At 38.8% G+C, this 24659-nt stretch overlaps 1 protein-coding gene across 2 annotated transcripts in view; it reads left to right on the top strand.

Annotated features, from left to right (window-relative positions):
• Positions 1-24659, top strand: part of NXPH1 (neurexophilin 1) — a 338936-nt gene that overhangs the window by 294862 nt on the left and 19415 nt on the right. The gene's annotated exons all lie outside the window — the stretch shown is intronic.

The raw sequence follows: 24659 nt of genomic DNA, 5'->3' as shown, positions 1-24659 counted from the left end.
CATGTAAATGGAATGAAGCCTGACCTCTGAGGAATTGAATGCCAGGGTAAGTGATATTCTAAAGAGATTACAAAGCCATTGTTGAAAGCAAATTTTGGGAAGGATATGGTTACAATAGGGAAGCTGGGATAGAACAGGAAAGGGCCAGTGTCAGGAATTCTGATTAGAATGCCATCCAGTTGTGAGACAATTATGTTTACATTATCTGCCATTCGCTTGATTTCACAACCAGAAATTCTTGATCAGCTTGTCTTTTTATTTCCTCTGAAAGCTCAAGGTTGTTCTTTGCCAAAAGAGAGATGAGAAGTGGGGCTTGCTTTAACTGACATGTGCTAATGTGACTACAGCTCTGGTATAGACTGATAGGAGCTGGATTCAGGCATCTTTATGTTTAGATCAAAAATGAACACAAGTATGTACCCCTAAATCAGTGTTGAACTCAGTATGCTTAATTTCAGGATCAGTTCTCTTTATGTTATTTTTTTCCAGCCAGGTATCCAATATTTTTTACAAGGCCGTTCCCTTGAATTAAATATACATTAGATATCTCATCTAGATAATAAATCTTTGTGTCAGTACCTATCATGATCTCACCAGATTTCATTTTGCAGCATTTCCCTGATGCTCTAAGATAGCAAAGTAAATCAACTGCTTTGACAAATGAGTAGCTTAAACTCCTTCAAAAAATCAGTCAATAGTGCCCACTGAATGAAAATTCTTCCCTCTGTGTCTTGGGATTACAAAAAGAACTGGATGACTATTCTCCACTCCTGATAAGATTTCAATAGAATGAGAAAAAGAAAAAGCACAGACTAAGCATTGAATGAAAACATAAAAAATCCTAGAATAATAACATCTCTGCATCAAATAATTACTGTGTACCAAAAACTTTACAAACATTATCTCATTTACTTCTTGTGTCAGCCCCATGGATTGTGCTATCAGCATGACTAATTTTGCAGTTGAGGAATATGAAACTCAGAGAGGTTAACCACCTTGCTCATGGTCAAGCATCTAGTAAACTGCAGAGTCAGAATTCAAACTCTTATTTGTCTCTTTCCTCTTGCTGCTTTTAAGATCCTTTCTTTATTCTTGACTTTTGGAAATTTGGTTATTAAATGCCTTGAGGTAGTCTTCTTTGGGTTAAATCTGCTTGGTATTTGGTAGCTTTCTTATACTAGAATATTGATATCTTTCTCTAGGTTTGGAAAGTTCTCTATTATGATTCTTTTGAATAAATTACCCTATCTCTCTCTACCTCCTCTTTAAAGCCAATACATCTTATATTTGCCATTTTGTGGCTATTTTCTAGATAGGCTTTCTATTTTCTACAAGAAGTTTTCTTGTAGGCATGCTTCATTCATTTTTATTCTTTTTTCTTTTGTCTCCTCTGACTGTATATTTTCAAATAGCCTATCTTCAAGCTCACTAATCCTTTATTCTGCTTGATCAATTCTGCTATAAAGAGACTCTGATGTATTCTTTATTATATCAGTTGCATTTTCAACTCCAGCATTTCTGCTTGATTCTTCTTATTTATTTCTATTTCTTTGCTAAATTTATCTGATAGGATTCTGTATTCCTTCTCTGTGTTATCTTGAATTTCTTTGCATTTCCTCCAAAAAAAAAAAAAAAAAACAAAACTATTTTGAGTTCTCTTTGCGAAAGGTCACATGTCTCTGTCTTTCTGGATTGGTCCCTGGTGCCTTTGTTTGTTTGGTGACGTCATGTTTTCCTGGGTGGTCTTGATGCTTGCAGATTTCTTTTTTGCTATCTGGGCATTGAAGACTGAGAGATTTATTGTAGTCTTTGCAAGCTTGGCTTGTTTTTATTCATCCTTCTTGGGAAGCCTTTCCAGGTATTCAAAGAGACTAGTGTACTTTGATGTAAGTTTTTGGTCACTGCAGCCATATCTGCATTAGGGGGTACCCCAAGTGTAATAACACTGTAGTTCTTGCAGATTCACAGAGTGACCACCTTTGTGGTTTTGGATAAGATCCAGAATAATTCTCTGGATTACCAAGCAGAGACTCTTGTTCTCTTCCCGTACTTTCTACCAAGCTAATGGAGTCTCTCTTTCTGTTCTGAGCTGCCTGGAGCTTGGGAAGGGGTGAACACAATCACCCCTTTGGCCACCACCACTGGAACTGCACAGGGTCAAACCTGAAGCCACCACAGCACTGAGTCTTGCTCAAGGCCCCTGTAACCACTGTTTGCCTATTGCCTTGAATACTAAAGGAACTAGGACTCTACAATTAGCAGGTGTCAAAGCCAACCAAGGCCCTGGGTGAGTTCAGAGATGCTGTCTAGGATCCAGGGTCTAGAGTATGAAATCTTTTAAACCTACCTGGTGCCCTAAACTACTGCAAGTGAGCTGGTACTGAAACCAATACACAGTCTTTCCCACTCTTCCCTTCCCTTTCTCCAGGGAGAGGAGCTTCTTCCTATGTCCATCACCACCACAGGCCCATGGAGAGTATTGTCAGGGTACCACCGATATTCACTTAAGGCCCAAGGGCTCATTACTCAGCTTGTGGTGGATGTTGACAGGCCTGGGACTGACTCACCCTTCAGGAAAGTATGCTCCCCTCTGGCCCAGGATATGTCAGAGATGCCATTCAAGAGCCAAGGCCTGGAATTGGGTACCCCAAGGGCCTGCTTAGTGCTCTTCCCCACTATAGCTGAGTTGGTGTCTAAGCTTAAGACAAAGTCTCCTTTACTTTTCCCTCCACTTTTCTCAAGCAGAAGGGGTGTTTCCATAGCCACCACAGCTGTGAATGTGCTGGGTCACACATGAAGCCAGCACATCTCTGTGTCTCACCCAATGCCCACAGTATGTACTACCTGGTTACCGCTGCTGGTTATTCAGGGCCCAAGGACCCTTTAGTCAGCAGAGGATGAATCTTGCCAGGACTGGCTCTTTCCCTTCAAGGTAGCAGGTTCCTTTCTGGCCTAGGTTGTATCTAGAAATGTCATTGGGTAGCAAGGGCCTGGAATTGGGGCATCACAACTCTGCCTGGTGCCAAATCACACTGTGGTTGAGTTGGTATCCAAGTTGCATGACAAAGTCCTCTTTACTCTTCCCTCTCCTCTCCTAAAGTAGAAGGGAAGGGTCTCTTTTGGAACTTGGAGCTGCCCTGCCTGGAGTTGGGGGATGGGTGGCACAAGCACTTCCTTAGCTTCCCTGATTGGTGTCTCATTAGGTCACATGCCCCCTGAGTTCATTGGCTCTGAGCCCAGCACAGCACTAGGACTTGCCTAGGAGTTGGAGTCCTTGTGGTTTAGATCCCAGAGCACTTAGCCTGTGGTGGTGAGGCTTGCTGAAACTCAAGTTCTGATTGCTGCAATAGGCAATTCTCCTCTGGCTAGGCTAGTCTAAATGCTCCCTCTGTGGGTGCTGGCTAAGTCCTGTCTAGTTTTGGCAGCCCTGTGTTCCAATGCAAAGTTCCACAATCACTACCCTCTCCTTTCCTCTGGTGCCCAGATTCTCTCTCCATACCACATGGCCCACTGCTGTGAGGGGATGGGGGAAGGGTAGCATCAAAAATTTGAGACTGTCTTTCTTATTCTCTTCAGTGACTCTTTAAGTGATATGAAGTTGAAACCACATACTGGTTTTTGGTTCTTTTGCAGGTGCTTTTATTATGTGGATAGTTGTTAAATTTTGTGTTCCTGCAGGGAGGACAATTGGGTGTCAGGAGGAAGCTTCTACTCGGCCATCTTGCTCTACTTCCCCAGAATCTGAACTCTTGGCTCTCGAATTGAAGCCAGGTCTCCTTTCAGGTTGCTATAACCAGTTATAAAAAGGCAAAAATGCCAAAATTATTGTTTCTTAATTAAAAATAAAATGATTTGGGAAGGTTACATAGAGTCATGATTTAGGAGCCACTAGGGTTGTGGAAGAAACACAGGTTAGGTGAGAGAGTTCAAGAGAACATTCCAGGTGAGGGAAATGGCAGACTTACAATTACAATGCAAAAGACTGACTATGGATGTGGGACAGCAAACAGGACCAGTCAGCTGATGTTAGAGATGAAGAGAGAGGTGTCCCCAAATTAATAGCATTATAAGAAGTTGAAATCCTGATTTGAAATCTTAGTGCTGAGCACATAAAACATCGTGTGTGTGTGTGTATATACATTTATATATACATATATAAAAATGTGTTAGCAGGTGTCAATGCATATATAGGAATATAGATATATGTACACACATACATGTGTATATATGCACATACATACATGTGTATATATGTGCATACACGTACATGTGTATATATGTGCATACATACGTACATGTATATATGTGCATACATACGTATGTGTATATATGTGCATACATACGTACGTGTATATGTGCATACATATGTACATGTGTATATATGTACGATGGTGCCTTGTGGGTGCTGAGCACTAATGTGAGTTTCACATAGCAAAGACAGGGACAGCAGACAAGCTGAAAAAGCCAGCATCTTTGGTATTAAGAAACCCGGAACCGCAGGAGTCAAATTATTCTTTTTTTTTTTCTTTTTTTTTTGAGACGGAGTCTCGCTCTGTCGCCCAGGCTGGAGTGCAGTGGCTGACTCTCAGCTCACTGCAAGCTCCGCCTCCTGGGTTCGCTCCATTCTCCTGCCTCAGCCTCCCGAGTAGCTGGGACTACAGGCATCCGCCACCTCGCCTGGCTAGTTTTTTGTATTTTTTTTTTAGTAGAGACGGGGTTTCACCGTGTTAGCCAGGATGGTCTTGATCTCCTGACCTCGTGATCCGCCCGTCTCGGCCTCCCAAAGTGCTGGGATTACAGGCTTGAGCCACCGCGCCCGGCCTCAAATTATTCTTAAAACTCCTCGTGGCAGTAAAACAATGTGAGTGTCGGAATACATTTCATATCTTACTCTTTTTCATATTGCAAACCTCAAAACTTCAGAAAGTCTTCCCATATCATCTCCCCTTTAAGTTGGCCCTGACTATAGCTTTAGTCTGAAATTCTTTGTATAAAAAGTGCTAGGAAATGGAGTTTAGCCAATATAATTTTCCCAAACCTTGGACCCTGGGATTAGGATTAATCAAGGAGAAAAAAGACACTAATGTTGTTTTATAATGTCATGCAAAGGTCAGTTTGACAAAAGCTTTTGTTTAGAAAATTTATAACTAAATTTATTAAGTACAGATTGTTATCCAATTTATTGTATCAGACAGCAATAATTCAAAAGAATTCTACCTCTGCATTACCAAAGGGCAAACATAAAAGATAAGAAAAATTTAAACTTGTGAAAAATTTGTTTCTCTACTTTTCATTGCCTTTCAACCATTTTGAATTCTTTGGATTTTGGTGTCAAATGGGTATCATTGGGATATATCTGTGCTTCTAGGCTGACGAACAATGAAGAGTACATGATTTAAAAAAAGAAAATCTTCAGGGAATATTTAACTAGTATGTACCAGCAATAAAATATTTAAAAACTGATGTACTAGTTGGTAAACAGTCATTGCCCTGAGCCATTGGAGTGTCCTCCCCCACAATCCTTTCCTCCCACTGCTGCACTGGGCACTCTAGTCTCTGGCCCTTCCCCCAGGATTATTTCTTCACCTCCTTAATGCACAATATCTAAAGGGTTGATTAGTACAGCAGGGAGGCTCCAAGATACTGCCCTGGTGCCCCAGTACCCACTTTCATGTTGTATAGTTGTTAATCATTTTGAATTGCACCCCAAGTAATAGCATGCAAGTTACTGGGTGAATGTGATTGAAAATGTAACCATGGGGCCGGGCGCGGTGGCTCAAGCCTGTAATCCCAGCACTTTGGGAGGCCGAGATGGGCGGATCACGAGGTCAGGAGATCGAGACCATCCTGGCGAACACAGTGAAACCCCGTCTCTACTAAGAAATACAAAAAATAGCCGGGCGAGATGGCGGGCGCCTGTAGTCCCAGCTACTCGGGAGGCTGAGGCCGGAGAATGGCGTGAACCCGGGAGGCGGAGCTTGCAGTGAGCTGAGATCCGGCCACTGCACTCCAGCCTGGGCTACAGAGCGAGACTCCGTCTCAAAAAAAAAAAAAAAGAAAAAAAATGTAACCATTTCTTCTCTTACTCAAGTACTTCTGTTTGTATATCTTTCTTTCCCTACGTTTCTTTCCTTAGTAGGTTTGCTAGGAAACATAAACATATAACTTTGGAGGTGATGCATTCTTTCTCTTGAGTTAAGTGTGTCTCTAGCTGTATTAATGTCCTATATTCTTATTCTGATTTTAAGAAAAAAAAATGTTGAAAATAATAAGAGTGGTATTTTGGTCGCTGTATTTGCCTACGGACTCAAAACAAGAAGGATTTATTATGTATGTTTCCCCAAAGCAGAACAGTTCTGAGATTGATGAAGAAACTCCAACAAACTGACTGATCTTTAGTGAGTCAACCTCTGCAAAATGTTCCTAGGATTCAGCTGAAAAAGATAATGTATAGATTAAAAAAAAAAAATCCCTTAGATGTATCTAAGATTCCTGAAGCTCCATCACTGAATTAATCATAACTTTGAATCGTTAGTTAAAGATGACCATCTAAGTCCCTTTTCTGACTTTTGGTTTTTCACTGAGAAGTCTAGAATAAAGGTGCCTTCATTTTCTGGGCCACAAGGCAGTGGAATGAAATCTTTTGTAATACCAATGAGACTTGTGCTCCCATCTAGGAGATGCTAGCTCCCTCCTGGTACATATGAGGTAAACTTATTTTCTACCACCTGTGAATATAATTTAATAATGACAAACTGCTTGATCTTTACATCATTCATGTCTATTTTAAAGTGGATTTGAGAGTAATGGATTCTAGGTTTTCCTAATAAATATTAAACTTTAAAATTAAAACTGGATCATGTGGGTGTATTCTTGTCTCTGTGTGTGTGTATATATATATATACACACACACACAACATATAGATATGTATGTGTATACATATACACATAGACACAGAGCCCCTATATACATTTATTTTGGCTTGATGACTCAGGATGTAAAAAGTTGTATCTCTTAATGTTTAATAATGTATTAATTTATTTCTGACACAATACTTCTTTAGTTGCTTGTAATATTCCTCATGATGTGGAACTGTTCTTCCTTTACATTTCTACTTGAAATGAGTTTGCTCTCTCTCAGCATATTTATGCAGTTTTACTTACAGTGAAAAAGAGATATTTCTTTGAACATATTATATGTAAAGCAGGCTTGAACTCAACTTTTGATTAAAACATAGTTATGTGGCCTTCTAGCTTAGCTGTAATTGCATTTAAAATTCCTTTCTGCACTGTACTGAAGACCGCAAACCAATATTAATAAAGTAGGCTTAGAGCAGTGTAGCACCTGAGCAATTGGTTCTTGACAAACGTTATTTACCTAACTAGAGTTTCATTTCAGAGCTAACATGTCTCTGTGCTACTTGAATAAAGCACTCATCTGAAAACTCTGTTAGATATTTTAACCCAATTTAATTTATTCCCTGAAAGTTTAATCCCCTGTTGAAAAGAGTAGTTGCACATTTTCTGGAGTTACAATTCACTGAAGTGAAAAATAGTTAATGACATCAAGAGTTTAGTTAAAAATCTTTCTCAAAATGTAAAACAGGGGGCAAGAGTTAATAGGATATTTTATATAGTTATATTTCAATCCTTTTCCAAATCTTTCTAAAGTCACTTGCATCTCTACCATTAAAGAGGTATGAAATGAGTTACTTAGACATTTCCAGGAAGTAGGGGAAGAAAAACACTTAAATTTTAAACCAGAAAAGCAAATCTCTTCTGAGCTTTGACATTTAGGTGACCCATTCAGTCATTTTACATTTTACAGCATACTTTTTGTGATCACATCCACCAAACCAAGCAAATATTAGGTGCCAGCCATCTGCAGCTTTCTACCTAACTATATAAGGAAGCAGGGTACAGTTTACAACACAAAATGCTTTGGCACTCACATGCCGTCAAACCAGACTTGATTTTATACAGTAAATTGTGCAACGGAAGTCTGTTTATCTGTTACTGAAATATTTTTGGTTTCACTGCCAAAGAGTGAGGATAAAAATATGGGAGGAAAGAAAATAAAATCTGAATTGACTTTGTTTTTGGCATAGTAGAAAGCATTTTGGTCCCCTTTATAGTCTCTTAAAAATCTAATTATTCGTTTGGCAGATATACCTCTGTAGCACAACTGGATAGTTGTTTTAAAATATGCAAAACGCAGATTTCAGACTTAATAGGAGATAATGACTGCTTTACAGCCTGTCAGGTCATGGCCTATTTGGCCTAGTTACAGAGATATTGCTTCATGGTTCAGCTTTCCAAGAGCTGATGATGGCTCCAGGCCAGCAAAGGTGTCATTGACATAATAGAAAGTAAGGGTTTCTCTGGAACTCTAATGGGACGCTCCGTAAAGCATAGATCAAAAATGTTATGGCTTGGATAGCACAACCCTAGTGGGGACATTGGGTGGTACTTTTCCTCCATATGTTATTAAGAAAACAACCAAAAATCTATGTGCAAAGTCATAATTTCACATTCTAAAAGTAGGATTATTAATGAAAATTATATTGTATTTGGTGGATAACCATTTGAAAAAGATAACAGTGTTCTGGTTGCCAAAATGACTTGGAAAGTCACCATTGAGGGAGTTCCCATAAAAAAAGGCATCTGCCTTAAGAGCTGTGAGTCTGCAGCCTGGCTCCAGAATCTAGGCTCTTACCACTATGCCATGCTACCTAAAATGTGCAATGTTTTCCAACATGAATTTAAATTATGGAAATGAAATACTTTTATACAAAATTAACTACATAGATCAATATAATCATATTAATAAGTAAAAATGAAATAAAAAATATTAACATCTGAGAAGAACACCTCATATACATTCTAATTCTCAAAATAACACTGGGACAGGGTATTACATCTCTAATTTAGAATAAGAACATTTAGGTTCAAGAGATTATGGCTTCACAGTTAATTGTCATTTGGCTATGAAGTCCTTGCTGAATATATCTTTGAGTGTCTGTGTAAGCACCTGGTGTATTACGAACAGTATGATCTGCCTGTCAGCTCCGTTTGGAGAGTGATGATGGAAGTTACACTTTAACTTGAAGTTCAAGGATTGGGCTTCCAGCATTGAAACCTGAAAACACCTCTACGTCATTAAGTGTCCATTCTTGGTTCATGCCTGTTCAATGAACTGAATCACCATAATATACAGTCTTAAGTAGCAATAGGTAGTACAACCACCTTTCATTTGGTAATAGCAGAACAATCCTGTGGTTTTGGGTCAGAAGAGCAGGATAAGAATCCGAATGCTGTTTCTTGGATGTGTGATTCTAAGGCCGTCTCTTGGGGCAGTGGGTCTTGCATTTCTCTACTCTATTATTAGGTTACTGGTATCTACAACCCAGGCAGATTTGTGGGGATCAATCCACTCACATAATGTATTAACATATGATGGAAATGATAAACACTATGCAAATATTTGTTTAAAAATCTTTATGGTTAAAACAAAAGAATGTCAGCCTCAGACTGAAAGATAAGTTTAGAAAATCCAGCAAATGGATTTAAAAAAAACATTAGCCTCATTTAAACAAAATGTGAAATGAAACAGAGCACAAAATGACAAGATTTAATGAGCTTATTATCAGTAAAACAATTGAATATAATGCAAATTAATTACCTGTAAAATTATATTAAAGAGCCTAAATGACTTACTAGGCAATGATTTTGCATAGTACAATAACATTTTACTCTCTGCAACTACTAAAAACATTGCTTCCTATATACTCAAATCAAGGAGTACACTTTCTCTAATATCACATTTGTCAATCTGAAGTTCTAGAACTTTACTATAAAATGATTTGCAATCAACATCAGTACAACCCAAATTGAGGGACATTTTACAGATTAATAGCTTATGCTGTTCAAAAACGTAAAGAACCAGAAATAGAAGGGAAATAAGCTGTAGAGTCATGACAACTGAATGCAATGCAGTTGCATGCATTGCATTAGATCCTGGACTAGAAAAATTGGTAGACATAATGGGGTAGCAGATGCCATTAGAATAATGGCTATGGACTAAATTATGGTAATATATCAAGGTGAAATTTCCTGATTTTGATAGTTCTATTGTGGTTGTATAAGATAATATAATTTTCTAAGGGTCTACTCCAGGACCTACTTAAGGGTAAACGGGCATGACGTCTCAAAGTTACTCTCAAAATGGCTCAGAAAATTTATACACACGTGCATGCATATGTGCATAAATATGAGAGAGAGTAAGAGAGCAATAAAACAACATGATCAAATGAAACTAATTGGTGAATCTCAGTAAATGGCATATGGAAGTTTCTTGTAACTTTTTGTAAATTGGAAAATTATATCAAAATAAAAAATCTAAATACTTTTTTGTGCAGATTTAAATTAAGATGGATAATCTTTGCAGTCTACTTAAGAACCAAGATTACTTAAAGAAAGACAGTTTCACTTAAAAATGCATTTCTTGATTGTTTAAACAATCATCCAGTTCGAATAAACTATAAATCTCATACCTTCCTTTAACATTATGTGAAACTATGAAATAAACATTTTAACTAAAAATGAAATTAATGATACGTTTAGAATATGCTATTTAATTTCATCACCCCCACTACAAATTCCATGATCCTTGGTAAATATTACAGATCAAGTTACCTTGGGTTTACTTTAGTACTTCCTGTTAAGAGTTACTGACTTTCAAGGCTTGTAGCAGGAGAGAGCCTCCAAAACACCAGGACCTTTATTCATTAGAGGGTAAAAAGTACCGATGATGTGGATTATATGGAGTGAGTTGACTTTTAGATGGATTTAAAGTATGCAAAAGAAAGGCTTCCCTGGAATAATTTTTTTTTAATTTTAATATCATAGTTATTTAACAAAAGCTTGCTGATGGATTTATTTATTTATTTTTGGCTGGGATAAAAGAGAAAATCTGACATTTTACTTTTACTTTCCCTTTTTAAAAGCAAGCTTTCTGAAAATAGGGATGAATGAGATTTTGGGAAACACATATAAAACATTTTCCCTTCAGAGCCTAAAGAATAATTCCCTCTGTGTTATAATTTGCTTGACTGAAATTCTGTTACAATGGTTCTGTCATTACAATTCTCTCCTTCCTCACAGCTGTCACTGTTCAGATGAAAGCCTGGGAAGGTCTGTGCACAAGTTTCTGTCCAAAGTCAACCCAAGAGACCCCGCGGTGTAATTGCAATGGACTAGGTTAATGCCTCTTTTTTAGGGTTTGCAAATGATGCCAATTTTCTAGTATCCCTTCCTTTCACAAAATTAAAACTTTTCAGCAAAGTTAAACAAGTTCCTTGTTTTGAAGTGATTTGATTTCTGGAGCTTTGAAGCTCCAAAAGCTCTGCAGAAGACATTAAGTACAAGCTCTCAATAAAGGAAAATATTGGAATGCAAGAGGAGTGGGCTGGATGCTAAGGAATCTTCATCACAATTTTGGCTCTGCTCCTAACCATCTTGATAGCCTTTTGTCAGTCACTTTAGCTCTATGGGGCTCAGCTTTCCAAGTTATAAAATATGTTCAATGGCCCCTTCCAGCCTCAGATGTTTAGTGATTGTAACTCTCAACAGTCATGGATTTTCATGACACAGTCACAGAGCAAAAATGTCACAGTCAAACTGTGTTTATTTACACTTTATCAACTGTAGAGTGAAGCCAAAAAGGCCTTCAATACTCACATTTTAATATCATTTTAATTTGTGCTGTTAATGAACACTTTTACAGCTCTATTTTAAACTGTTGCAAACATACCCATAAAATTGTGTTTGCTTCACATTTTGAAAACCCCACTGCACTTCCCAAGCAAATAGGCATTTATGCAAACAAATAGCCTAACACGTGTCTAACTGCCTGTTTCAAAGCAATTATTATTTGTCAACACAAATGTCCACTTGAGTAGTGCAAAGAAAATGCTCCCAGAAAGTTTGGCAGGCTCTTGTTCTCTGCTTCAATTCTATCAGTATTCTTTTCAATACTACATTAGGATCAAATTTCCAGAAATTCAAGGAAGAAAATGTAGAAGATGATGCTAACTTTCTTGCCACTGAAGAGACCATACTCACTATTTTATTAACTTTTGCTAATGTTTGTCAACCCCCCAAAATATAGTTTTATTCTCATCTAGGTATTTTGCTCTTATTCAGTTTTGTCTTAAGTAAAAATACATCTACTTGGGGATTTTTGATACAACATTTTTGGTTATAATGGCCTGTAGTAGTCACTTGTATTTTCCAAGAAGAATGCCACCTTTTTTCTTGTGTCACTGTGCATGTTTACAGAATTACACAAAACCTCCACAAAGGATTACAATACAAACACCTTTATCTCTGCCAGATAGATAATATTTATGAAGGATTTGTATAGGGTGCTACGAGTGAATCAATGACTGCTGTAGAAATGAAGTTTATGGTGAGCTAGATAATGCAGAGTTAGCTTAGCTAATGGGAATGGGTAGAAAGGATTCCAGGAAGGGGAAGCAGCTTATACACAGGTTCTAAAGTTGGAATAAAGAGAGCACATGAAAAAGTTTGATGTGCAAAAATCCTGAGACTAAAGGGAAAAGTAGCTAACATGAAGCTAGAGATATAGACACATGTTGCATTGACTTGGACTACTTTCCAATGAGTAAGCAAGCAAATAATAAATAAATAAATAAAAAGGTAAGTGTATCTTATCTTTGAACATCCTTTCTATCAGGAATAGGGCCCACAATAACTTCTTTAGTGGATGATGGCTTTTAGTAGTAGTTCCTTGAACAACAACTGCTCCTTCCTGGTCACTAAAGCTCACAGAATAGGTGGCTCCCACAGAGTGCCTCAGCCAGCAGTTACTATAAAAGTTGCTGGTCCATCTTTTTTCAAAGAGACCTGGGACCCTTAGTGACACAATCCTGTCTTTCAGCACCATGAATAGAGGCAGCTGTCATATGTCCTAGCTGTGCCCTCTAGCGGCAGCTGGAATGTTACCCAGTTCTTTGAAAAGGGTAATTAAAACACCTCTCAGTATTTGAAGTCAGTGAGTTTGGGGACATACTAGGAGAGGAAAGTCTTCCCCAACAACCTGTTCTCTCAGTTTGCCTATGATGCCTTCTATCCACAGTGCTCAAGGTAAAACAAACTACTAATAAGGAGTAAGCCATTTTAAGCTACACTAAAAGAGGGTTGAGGGAATTTCTGAGCTTTGATATATACAAATTTTCATTCAACCTCTCTATTGTGACGTACAGCATCTCCAGTCATTTTGAGGTTATGTCTGCCTCATTCTCTCTATGACCTTTTTCATCTTATGATATTTGCGTGAATACCCTTCTTTGATTTAATGGAACTGTTTACTTAAGACTTGGCTCTTTTTGTTACCAAGGGATATTTTTTCTTTTAACCGCAGGAGCACCACTCAGTTTTATGTCTGATTAACTTTTCTTAACATAATCTAAATCCAGAGGCCATCTTTTTGCTTATTTATGAGATCTCTCTGGCTAAACATCTTTTTTTCATCAGCACATGTCTCTTTAGTAGGAGATTTTACACACCATGCTTTAAGAACCTGGGAATTGAAGAAAAGGGTGATGCAAGACCAAAGTAAAATCTAGCCCAGGCTTGTGGACAGCAGCAGCGTCTGATTCCAAATCTGGCAGTAACTGGTTAAGAGGTCTGCAGAGGGCAGAGTATAGTAATCCAGTGCTAGAAATCTTGCAAGGGAGAAACAGAAGGTCAAGGAATGTTATCTTCTTAGGGAAGAGCTTTTAAAAAGAATTCTCAAGGGAATAGTTTTGTTATAGAAATAGTGGTGGTTGATGTTCTCAGCGCATGAGTTGTGTCTTCCCTGAGCTATGCCTGGAACCCATTGTAGTACAGGCGTAGTGACTCACGCCTGTAATCCCAGTACTTTGGGATGCCAAGGCAGGCAAATCACTTGAGACCAGGAGTTCGAGACCAACCTGGGCAACATGGCGAAACACTGTGTCTACTACAAATACAAAAATTAGCCGGGTGTGGTGGCGGGTGCCTGTAGTCCCAGCTACCCAGGAGGTTGATGCACGAGGATGGCTTGAACCTGGGAGGTGGAGGTTGCAGTCAGCTGAGATCCTGCCACTGCACTCCGGCCTGGGCAACAGAGTGAGAGTCTGTCTCAAAAAAAAAAAAAAAAAAAAAAAATTCCATTGTAGGGCCTGGTACTCTAAGTTGGATGTGTTTTTACCACTTTTTGCTCTGGCCAAGGCATGATTCACCAAAAATATTTATTTACTTAATGTAAAAAATTATTTATGTAATTCAAACTCCAGCATCACCCACCTTTATTGAAAGGGTGAGAGGTCCATTCTATCTACTAGATTTTATTTTTTCTTAGATAATGCCACAATAGAACACTGGATTTGCTCTGCTTCAGAGAGTTGGAGATTTCCAGGACTTTTACAGGAGTGTAGAGAGGCTCTTTTTCCAGGATTTTACCTTTTTTTTCTATTTCTGAGTTGACTGCCATTGGCCACTCAGCACCTGGGAATCTCTGAGCACCGTCCATGCACAATACTCTGATCAGAAAAAGACACTAGAAGAGTTTTTGAATCAATCTAAGATCTAAATGACACAGGAATGTTATTCCTTGGCAACTAATCTCCATTACTTAATTTATATAATGCTTCCTTCTAACAAAAGGCTTCCAGATGAAACTCTGGATAATCAGAGGGTGTTAATGTAGGCATATTGTATCAAAAATATCAAAGTCATTATTTCCTTAGGAATTTGGACTTCTATTGGATAAGCTGTGTTATTGCTACAAAGTATGTTTTTATACATCACAGTTGTATATGAGAACATTTGTAAGTATGTTATGAATACCAGTGTCTAATAGGTACAAATGTCTTACATATACTACTCTGAAAATATGGTTGGAAGGTAAGTCAATCCTTCCTCGTTTGTTTCATTCTAGACAGAATTGCACTTGACTTTAAGAAGCTAAAAATTTGTCTATGACCATTCATATAATAGCCTTGTTATGGAAAAATCATTTATATTGACCACCAATTCAGATAGAAAGAAGCAATTTCTACATATAGAACATTTCTCTCTTCCTGAAAGGCATGTGGATTTACTGACAAATTCAAATCATTTTATGGGTAATACAAAAGTGATGCTGAAGTGTCTGTTTTAGCAAAGAAATAGTCTTTCAATATGTTATTTTAAATGTTTTGTTCATTATTATGACCATGTACCCATGGGTCCTTAGATGAGATACTCCTTATAACTTTTAAAATAATGTAATATAAAATATAAGCTATTTTTTTTCTGGGTTATTGTCTCTTTGTTAGTGGTGAATCAGTGAGTGGTGAGGAAATGTGAAGGCCTAGGTTACCACTCTGTACCACTGTAGACTTTATAAGGACTGTACCCTTGGGCTACATGAAACACAATTTTTTAAAAAATTTTTCTTTTTTTAAAAAAATTATACTTTAAGTTCTGGGATACATGTGCAGAGCATGCAGGTTTGTTACATAGGTATACACTTGCCATGGTGGTTTGCTGTACCCATCAACCCGTCATCTACATTAAGTATTTCTCCTAATGCTATCCCTCCCCTAGCCTCCAACTCCCCGACAGGCCCCAGTGTGTAATATTCCCCTCCCTGTGTCCTTGTGTTTTCATTGTTCAACTCCCACTTATGAGCAATGTTTGGTGTGGTGTTTGGTTTTCTGTTCCTGTGTTAGTTTGCTGAGAATGATGGTTTCCAGCTTCATCCATGTCCCTGCAAAGGACGTGAACTCATCCTTTTTTATAGATGCATAGTGTGCCATGGTGTGTATGTTCCACATTTTCTCTATCCAGTCTATCATTGATGGGCATTTCTGTTGGTTCCAAGTCTTTGCTGTTGTGAATAGTGCTGCAATAAACATATGCATGCATATGTCTTTATAGTAGAATGATTTGTACTCCGTTGGCTATATAGATATACCCAATAACGGGATTGCTGGATCAAATAGTATTTCTGGTTCTAGATCCTTGCGGAATTGCCACACTGTCTTCCACAATGGTTGAACTAATTTACACTCCCACCAACACTGTAAAAGCCTTTCTATTTCTCCACATCCTCTCCAGCATCTATTGTTTCCTGACTTTTAAAATTTTTATTGTGGTTTTTAATTTGCATTTCTCTAATGACCAGTGATGAGCTTTTTTTTTTTTTTTTAACATGTTTGTCGGCCACATAAATGTCTTCTTTTGAGAAGTGTCTGTTCATATCCTTTGCTCACTTTTTGATGGGGTTGTTTTTTTCTTGTAAATTTCTTTAAGTTATTTGTAGATTCTGGATATTAGCCCTTTGTCAGATGGATGTATTGCATTTTTTTCCTCCCATTCTGTAGGTTGCCTGTTTACTCTGATGATAGTTTCTTTTGCTGTGCAGAAGCACTTTAGTTTAATTAGATCCCATTTGTCAATTTTGGCTTTTGTTGCCTTTGCTTTTAGTGCTTTAGTCGTGAAGTCTTTGCCCATGCCTATGTCCTGAATGGTATTGCCTAAGTATTCTAGGGTTTTTATGGTTTTAGATCTTATGTTTAAGTCTTTAATCCATCTTGAGTTAATTTTTGTATAAGGTACAAGGAACAGGTCCAGTTTCAGTTTTCTCCATATGACTAGCCGGTTTTCCCAACACCATTTATTAAATAGGAAATCCTTTCCCCATTGCTTGTTTTGGTCAGGTTTGTCAAAGATCAGATGGTTGTAGATGTGTGGCATTATTTCTGAGGCCTCTGTTCTGTTCTATTGATTTATATAACTGTTTTGGTACAAGTACCATGCTGTTTTGGAGACTGTATCCTTGTAGTATAGTTTGAAGTCAGGTAGCATGATGTCTCCAGCTTTGTTCTTTTTGCTTAGGATTGTCTTGGCTATAGGGGCTCTTTCTTGGTTCTATATGAAATTTAATGTAGTTTTTTTCGAATTCTGTGAAGAAAGTCAATGGTAGCTTGATGGGGATAGCACTGAATCTATAAATTACTTAGGGCAGTATGGCCATTTTCACGATATTGATTCTTCCTATCCATGAGCATGGAATGATTTTTCCATTTATTTTGTCCTCTCTTATTTCCGTGAGCAGTGGTTTGTTATGATTTCCTCAGCATTTGCTGAGGAATGTTTTACTTTCAATTATGTGGTCAGTTTTAGAATAAGTGTGATATGGTGCTGAGAAGAGTGTTTATTCTGTTGATTTGAGGTGGAGAGTTCTGTAAATGCCTATTAGGTCCTCTTGGTCCAGAGCTGAGTTCAAGCCCTGAATATCCTTGTTAATTTTCTGTCTCTTTGATCTGTCTAATATTGATAGTGGGGTGTTAAAGTCTCCCACTTTTGTGTGGCAGTCTAAGTCTCTTTGTAGTTCTCCTTGAAGAGGTCCTTCACATCCCTTATAAGTTGTATTCCTAGGTAGTTTATTCTCTTTATAGCAATTGTGAATGGGAGTTCATTCATGATTTGGCTCTCTATTATTGGTGTATAAGAATGCTTGTGACTTTTGCACATTGATTTTGTATCCTGATACTTTGCTGAAGTTGCTTATCAGTTTAAGGAGATTTTGGGCTGAGACCATGGGGTTTTCTAAATATACAATCATGTCATCTGCAAACAGAGACAATTTGACTTCCCTTCTTCCTATTTGAGTTTTCTTTATTTCTTTCTCTTGCCTAATTTCCCTGGTCAGAACTTCTAAAACTATGTTGAATAGGAGTGGTGAGAGAGGACATCCTTGTCTTATGCCAGTTTTCAAAGGGAATGCTTCCAGCTTTTGCCCATTCAGTATGACATTGATTGTGGGTTTGTCATAAATAGTTATTATGTTGAGATATGTTGTATCAATACCTAGTTTATTGAGAATTTCTAGCATGAAGGGGTGTTAAGTTTTATTGAAGGCCTTGTGCATCTATTGAGATAATCATGTGGTTTTTGTCATTGGTTATGTTTATGTAATGTATTCTGTCTATTGATTTGTGTATGTTGAACCAGCCTTGCATGCCAGGGATGAAGTCAACTTGATCATGGTGGGTAAGCTTTGGATGTACTGCTGGATTCGGTTTGCCAGTATTTTATTGAGGATTTTTGCATCGATGTTCATCAGGGATATTGGCCTAAAATTTTCTTTTTTTATTGTGTCTCTGCCAGGTTTTGGTATCAGGATGATGCTGGCCTCATAAAATGAGTTAAATGCCCCAAACTTTTTTGGGGGCATTTTAATTGAGGCTCTTTTTCTATTGTTTGGAATCATTTCAGAAGGAATGGTACCAGCTCCTCTTCGTACCTCGGTAGAATTCGGCTGCTAATCCATCTGGTTCTGTGTTGGTAGGCTATTAATTACTGCCTCAATTTCAGAACTCGTTATTGGTCTATTCAGGGATTCAATTTCTTCCTTGTTTAGTCTTGGGAGGGTGTATGTGTCCAGGAATTTATCCATTTTTTCTAGATCATCTAGTTTATTTGTTTAGAGGTGTTTATAGTATTCTCTAATGGTAGTTTGTATTTCTATGGGACCAGTGGTGATATCCCCTTTATCATTTTTTTACTGTATCTATTTGATTTTTCTCTCTTTTCTTCTTTATTTGCCTAGTCATGTGTTTTGTTAATCTTTTCAAAAAACAACTCCTGGATTCATTGATTTTTTTTTTGAAGGATTTTTCGTGTCTCTATCTCCTTCAGTTCTTCTCTGCTCTTAGTTATTTCTTGTCTTCTGCTAGTTTTTGAATTTGTTTGCTCTTGCTTCTCTAGTTTGTCTAATTGTGATGTCAGGGTGTTGATTTTAGATCTTTCCTGCTTTCTCCTGTGGGCATTTAGTGCTATAAATTTCCCTCTACATACTGCTTTAGCTGTATCCCAGAGATTGTGGTATGTTGTGTCTTTGTTCTCACTGGTTTCAAATAACTTATTTATTTCTGCCTTAATTTCATTATTTACCCAAGCGTCATTCAGGAGCAGGTTGTTCAGTTTCCATGTAGTTGTGCAATTTTGAGTGAGTTTCTTAAATCTTGAGTTCTAATTTGTTTGCACTGTGGCCTGAGAGACTGTTATGATTTCTGTTCTTTTGCATTTGCTGAGGAGTGTTTTACTTTCAATTATGTGATCAATTCTAGAATAAGTGTGATGTGGTGCTAAGAAGAAGGTATATTCTGTTGATTTGGGGTGGAGAGTTCTGTAAATGCCTATTAGGTCCTCTTAGTCCAGAGCTGAGTTCAAGTACTGAATATCCTTGTTAATTTTCTGTCTCCTTGATCTGTCTAATATTGATAGTGGGGTGTTAAAGCCTCCCACATTTGTGTGGAAGTCTAAGTCTCTTTGTAGGTCTCTAAGAATTTGCTTTATGAATCTGGGTGCTCCTGTATTGGGTGCATATATATTTAGGATATTTAGCTCTTCTTGTTGCATTGATGCCTTCACCATTATATAATGCCCTTCTTTGTCTTTTTTCGTCTTTATTTATTTGAAGTCTGTTTTCTCAGAGACTAGGATTGCAACCCCTACCTTTTTGTTTTTGCTTTCCATTTGCTTGGTAAATATTCCTCTATCCCTTTATTTTGAGCCCGTGTGTGTCTTTGCATGTCAGATGGATCTCCTGAGTACAGCAGACTGATAAGTCTTGACTCTTTCCAATTTGCCAGTCTGTGTCTTTTAATTGGGGCATTTAGCCCATTTACATTTAAAGTTAGTATTGTTATGTATGAATTTGATCATGTCATTATGATGCTAGCTGGTTATTTTGCCCATTAGTTCATGCAGTTTCTTCATAGTGTCAATGGCCTTTACAATATGGTATGTTTTTGCAATGGCTGTTACTGGTTTTTCCTTTCCATATTTAGTGCTTCCTTCAGGAACTCCTGTAAGGCAGGCCTGGTGGTGACAAAATTTCTCAGCATTTGCTTGTCTGTAAAGGATGTTATTTCTCCTTCACTTATGAAGCTTAATTTGGCTGGATATGAAATTCTGGGTTGAAAATTATTTTCTTTAAAAATGTTAAATATTGACCCCCAGTCTCTTGTGGCTTGCAGGGTTTCTGCAGAGAGATCCACTGTTAGTCTGAAGGGCTTCCCTTTGTGGGTAACCCGACCTTTCTCTCTGGCTGCCCTTAACATTTTTTCCTTCATTTCAACCTTGGTGAATCTGACAATTATGTGTCTTGGGGTTGCTCTTCTCGAGGAGTACCTTTGTGGCGTTCTCTGTATTTCGTGGATTTGAATGTTGACCTGTCTTGCTAGGTTGGGGAAGTTCTTCTGGATAATATCCTGAAGAGTGTTTTCCAACTTGGTTTCATTCTCCCTGTCACTTTCAGGTACACCAATCAAAGGTAGGTTTGGTTTTTTCACATGTTCCCATATTTCTTGGAGGCTTTGTTCATTCCTTTTCGTTCTTTATTCTCTAATCTTGTCTTCATACTTTATTTCATTAAGTTGATCTTCAATCTCTGATATCCTTTCTTCCACTTGATTGAATCGGCTACTGATACTTGTGTATGTTTCACGAAGTTCTCGTGCTGTGTTTTTCAGCTCCATCAGGTCATTTATGTTCTTCTCTAAACTGATTATTCTAGTTAGCAATTCATCCAACCTTTTTTCAAGGTTCTTAGCTTCCTTGCATTGAGTTACAATATGCTCCTTTAGCTTGGGGGAGTTTATTATTACCTACCTTCTGAAGTTCTACTTCTGTCCATTTGTCAAACTCATTCTCCGTCCAGTTTTGTTCACTTGCTGGTGAGGAATTGTCATCCTTTGGAGGAGAAGAGGCATTCTGGATTTTGGAATTTCAGCTTTTTGCACTGGTTTTTCCTCATCTTTGTGGATTTATCTACCTTTAGTCTTTGATGTCAGTGACCTTCAGATGGGGTTTCTGTGTGGATGTCCTTTTTGTTGAGGTTGATGCTATTCCTTTCTGTTAGTTTTCCTTCTAACAGTCAGGCCCCTGTGCTGCAGGTCTGCTGGAGTTTGCTGGAGGTCCACTCCAGACCCTATTTGCCTGGGTATCACCAGTGGATGCTGCAGAACAGCAAAGATTTCTGCCTGTTCCTTCCTCTGGAAGCTTTGTTCCAGAGGGACACCTGCCAGATGCCAGCTGGAGCTCTCCTGTATGAGGTGTCTGTCAACCCCTGCTGGGGGGTATCTCCCAGTCAGGAGGTACAGGGGTGAGGGACCCACTTGAGGAGGCAGTCTTTCCCTTAGCAGAGCTCGAGCGCTATGCTGGGAGATCCACCACCCTCTTCAGAGCCAGCAGGCAGGAACATTTAAGTCTGTTGAAGCTGTGCCCACAGCCACCACTTCCCTCAGGTGCTCTGTCTCAAAGTCTGTCGAAGCTGTGCCCACAGCCACCACTTCCCTCAGGTGCTCTGTCTCAGGAAGATGGGAGTTTTATCTATGAGCCCCTGACTGGGGCTGTTGCCTTTCTTTCAGAGATGCCCTGCCCAGAGAGAAGGAATCTAGAGAGGCACATTGGCTACAGTGGCTTTGCTGAGCGGTGGTGGGCTTCACCCAGTCCGAACTTCCCAGCAGCTTTGTTTAGGCTGCGAGGGGAAAATCACCTACTCAAGCCTCAGTAATGGTGGATGCCCCTCCCCCCACCAAACTCAAGCATCCCAAGTAGACTTCAGACAGCTGTGCTGGCAGCGAGAATTTCAAGCCAGTGGATCATAGCTTGCTGGGCTCCTTTGGGGGTGGGATCCACTGAGCAAGACCACTTGGGTCCCTGGGTTCATCCCCCTTTCCAGGGGAGTGAACGGTTTCATCTCACTGGAGTTCCAGGCGCCAGTGGGGTATGAAAAAAAACTCTTGCAGCTAGCTCTTTGTCTGCCCAAATGGCTACCTAGTTCTTTGCTTGAAATCCAGGGCCCTGGTGGTGTAGGCACCCAAGGGAATCTCCTGGTCTGCAGATTGCAAAGACTATGGGAAAAGTGTAGAGTGTACCATCCTTCAAGGCACATTCTCTCACAGCTTCCTTTGGCTAGGGGAGGGAGTTCCCCGACCCCTGGTGCTTCCTGGGTGAGGCAACACCCTGTCCTGCTTCTGATTGCCTTCCATGGGCTGCACACACTGTCTTAACCATTCCCAATGAGACGATCTGGGCACCTCAGCTGGAAATGCAGAAGTCATCTACCTTTTGCATTGATCTTGCCTGTGAGCTGCAGGCTGGAGCTGGTCCTGTTTGGTCATCTTGCCAGCCACCTATTTTTCTCTTTTTTCTTTCTTTAAAATAACCTTAGCATACTGTACCTTTTTTCTTTATAAAAACTTTTGATTATTGTGTAATAACACTTAGGTTAAAACACAAACACACTATAAAGCTGTACAAAATATTTTCTTTCTTTCCATCCTTATTCTATAAACTTTTTCTATTTTAAAAATTTTTATTTTTTATTTTTTGCTTTTTAAACATTTTTGTTAAAAATGAAGACACAAGCGCACATATTAGCCTAGGTCTACACAGGGTCAGCATCATCAAGATATCATTAGGTGATAGAAATTTTTCAGCTCCATTATAATCTCATGGAACCACCATGGTATACACAGTCCATCTTTGTCTGAACATCAACAGGCAGTGTGTGACTGTACCTCTAAAGGTGACCACAGAGTTGTCAGAATTATGCTAATTCCCACTTCAGTTTGTTTGGACTATTTGAGCTGATGTAATGTTTCTAGTCAGAAGACAAGAATAGAACAGCAGTGCACATTCTGAAAGCCTTATTTTCCTTTCTCCTTGAGGGTTTCATAACCTAACTTGGCATAATAGATCTCATATGTTGTGCTCAAACTGCATATAACGCTGTATTTATGCCTTATATTTGTAGCCCCTATATTTATACCTTAGTATAAAACAAATGAAGGAAATAAATGCATATCCTCTTCTCTGATTTTTACCCAGAATTATATAGATAGCTTCACATTGTTTGGTTGGCAAGAAGAATAAATGCAGGCATGTATTTATCCCCATGATATGCACTACATACAAATTTTTTAGTTTTGTCTTCACAAAAACCCAATGAGTTAGGTATTGTCTCAATTTTTTAATTGGATAAAATGTGGCTCTAAGGGGTAAACAATGATGAAGTAGCAGAATTTGCATTTACATCTGTGATCTCTGACTGCAAAGCGTATTCTTTTAGTTCCTATGTAATACAGGCTAGAGCCTACTGGCTTAAGAGAGAGCCATGAAGCTCCTTTTCTGCTTTTCCATTGTTTTTTTTTTTTTTTTTTTTTTTTGAGACGGAGTCTGGCTCTGTCGCCCGGGCTGGAGTGCAGTGGCCGGATCTCAGCTCACTGCAAGCTCCGTCCCCCGGGTTTACGCCATTCTCCTGCCTCAGCCTCCCGAGTAGCTGGGACTACAGGCGCCCGCCGCCTCACCCGGCTAGTTTTTTGTATTTTTTAGTAGAGACGGGGTTTCACCGTGTTCGCCAGGATGGTCTCGATCTCCTGACCTCGTGATCCGCCCGTCTCGGCCTCCCAAAGTGCTGGGATTACAGGCTTGAGCCACCGCGCCCGGCCTGCTTTTCCATTGTTAATGCAGCTCTGCGGTACCTGAAGTACTGCTCTGCATGAAGGAAATGATGTACCTTTTTGTTGCTTGTCTTTTTTCCCTTTAAATTTATTTATTTATTCTCAGCTTTATTGATATGTAATTGACCAATAAAACTGTGTATACTTAGACTTATAATGTGATGTTTTGATTTATGCATACACTGTGAAATGATTACCACAACCAAGCTAATCAAATATCCATTACCTCACATAGTTACCATTTTTGTGTGTGTATATAGTGAGAACTTTGCTACTCTCTTAGGAAATTTCAAGTATGGAATACATTGTTAATAACTGTAGTCACCATGTTGTACATTAGAACTCCAGAACTTATTCATCATATAATCAAATGTTTGTATCCTTTTTTTTTTTAAATTTATTTATTATTATTATACTTTAAGTTGTAGGGTACATGTGCATAACGTGCAGGTTTGTTACATATGTATACTTGTGCCATGTTGGTGTGCTGCACCCATCAACTCATCAGCACCCATCACCTCGTCATTTACATCAGGTATAACTCCCAATGCAATCCCTCCCCCCTCCCCCCTCCCCATGATAGGCCGCGGTGTGTGATGTTCCCCTTCCTGAGTCCAAGTGATCTCATTGTTCAGTTCCCACCTATGAGTGAGAATGTGTGGTTGTCTGTTCTTGTGATAGTTTGCTAAGAATGATGCTTTCCAGCTGCATCCATGTCCCTACAAAGGACACAAACTCATCCTTTTTTATGGCTGCATAGTATTCCATGGTGTATATGTGCCACATTTTCTTAATCCAGTCTGTCACTGATGGACATTTGGGTTGATTCCAAGTCTTTGCTATTGTGAATAGTGCCACAATAAACATACGTGTGCATGTGTCTTTATAGCAGCATGATTTATAATCCTTTGGGTGTATACCCAGTAATGGGATGGCTGGGTCATATGGTACATCTAGGTCTAGATCCTTGAGGAATCGCCATACTGTTTTCCATAATGGTTGAACCTGTTTACAATCCCACCAACAGTGTAAAAGTGTTCCTATTTCTCCACATCCTCTCCAGGACCTGTTGTTTCCTGACTTTTTAATGAT

The sequence above is a fragment of the Theropithecus gelada genome, chromosome 3 (assembly GCF_003255815.1).
Source record: "Theropithecus gelada isolate Dixy chromosome 3, Tgel_1.0, whole genome shotgun sequence".
Taxonomy (NCBI): domain Eukaryota; kingdom Metazoa; phylum Chordata; class Mammalia; order Primates; family Cercopithecidae; genus Theropithecus; species Theropithecus gelada.
Note: the sequence above shows the minus strand (reverse complement) of the source record. Positions and strands in the feature narration are given on the sequence as shown.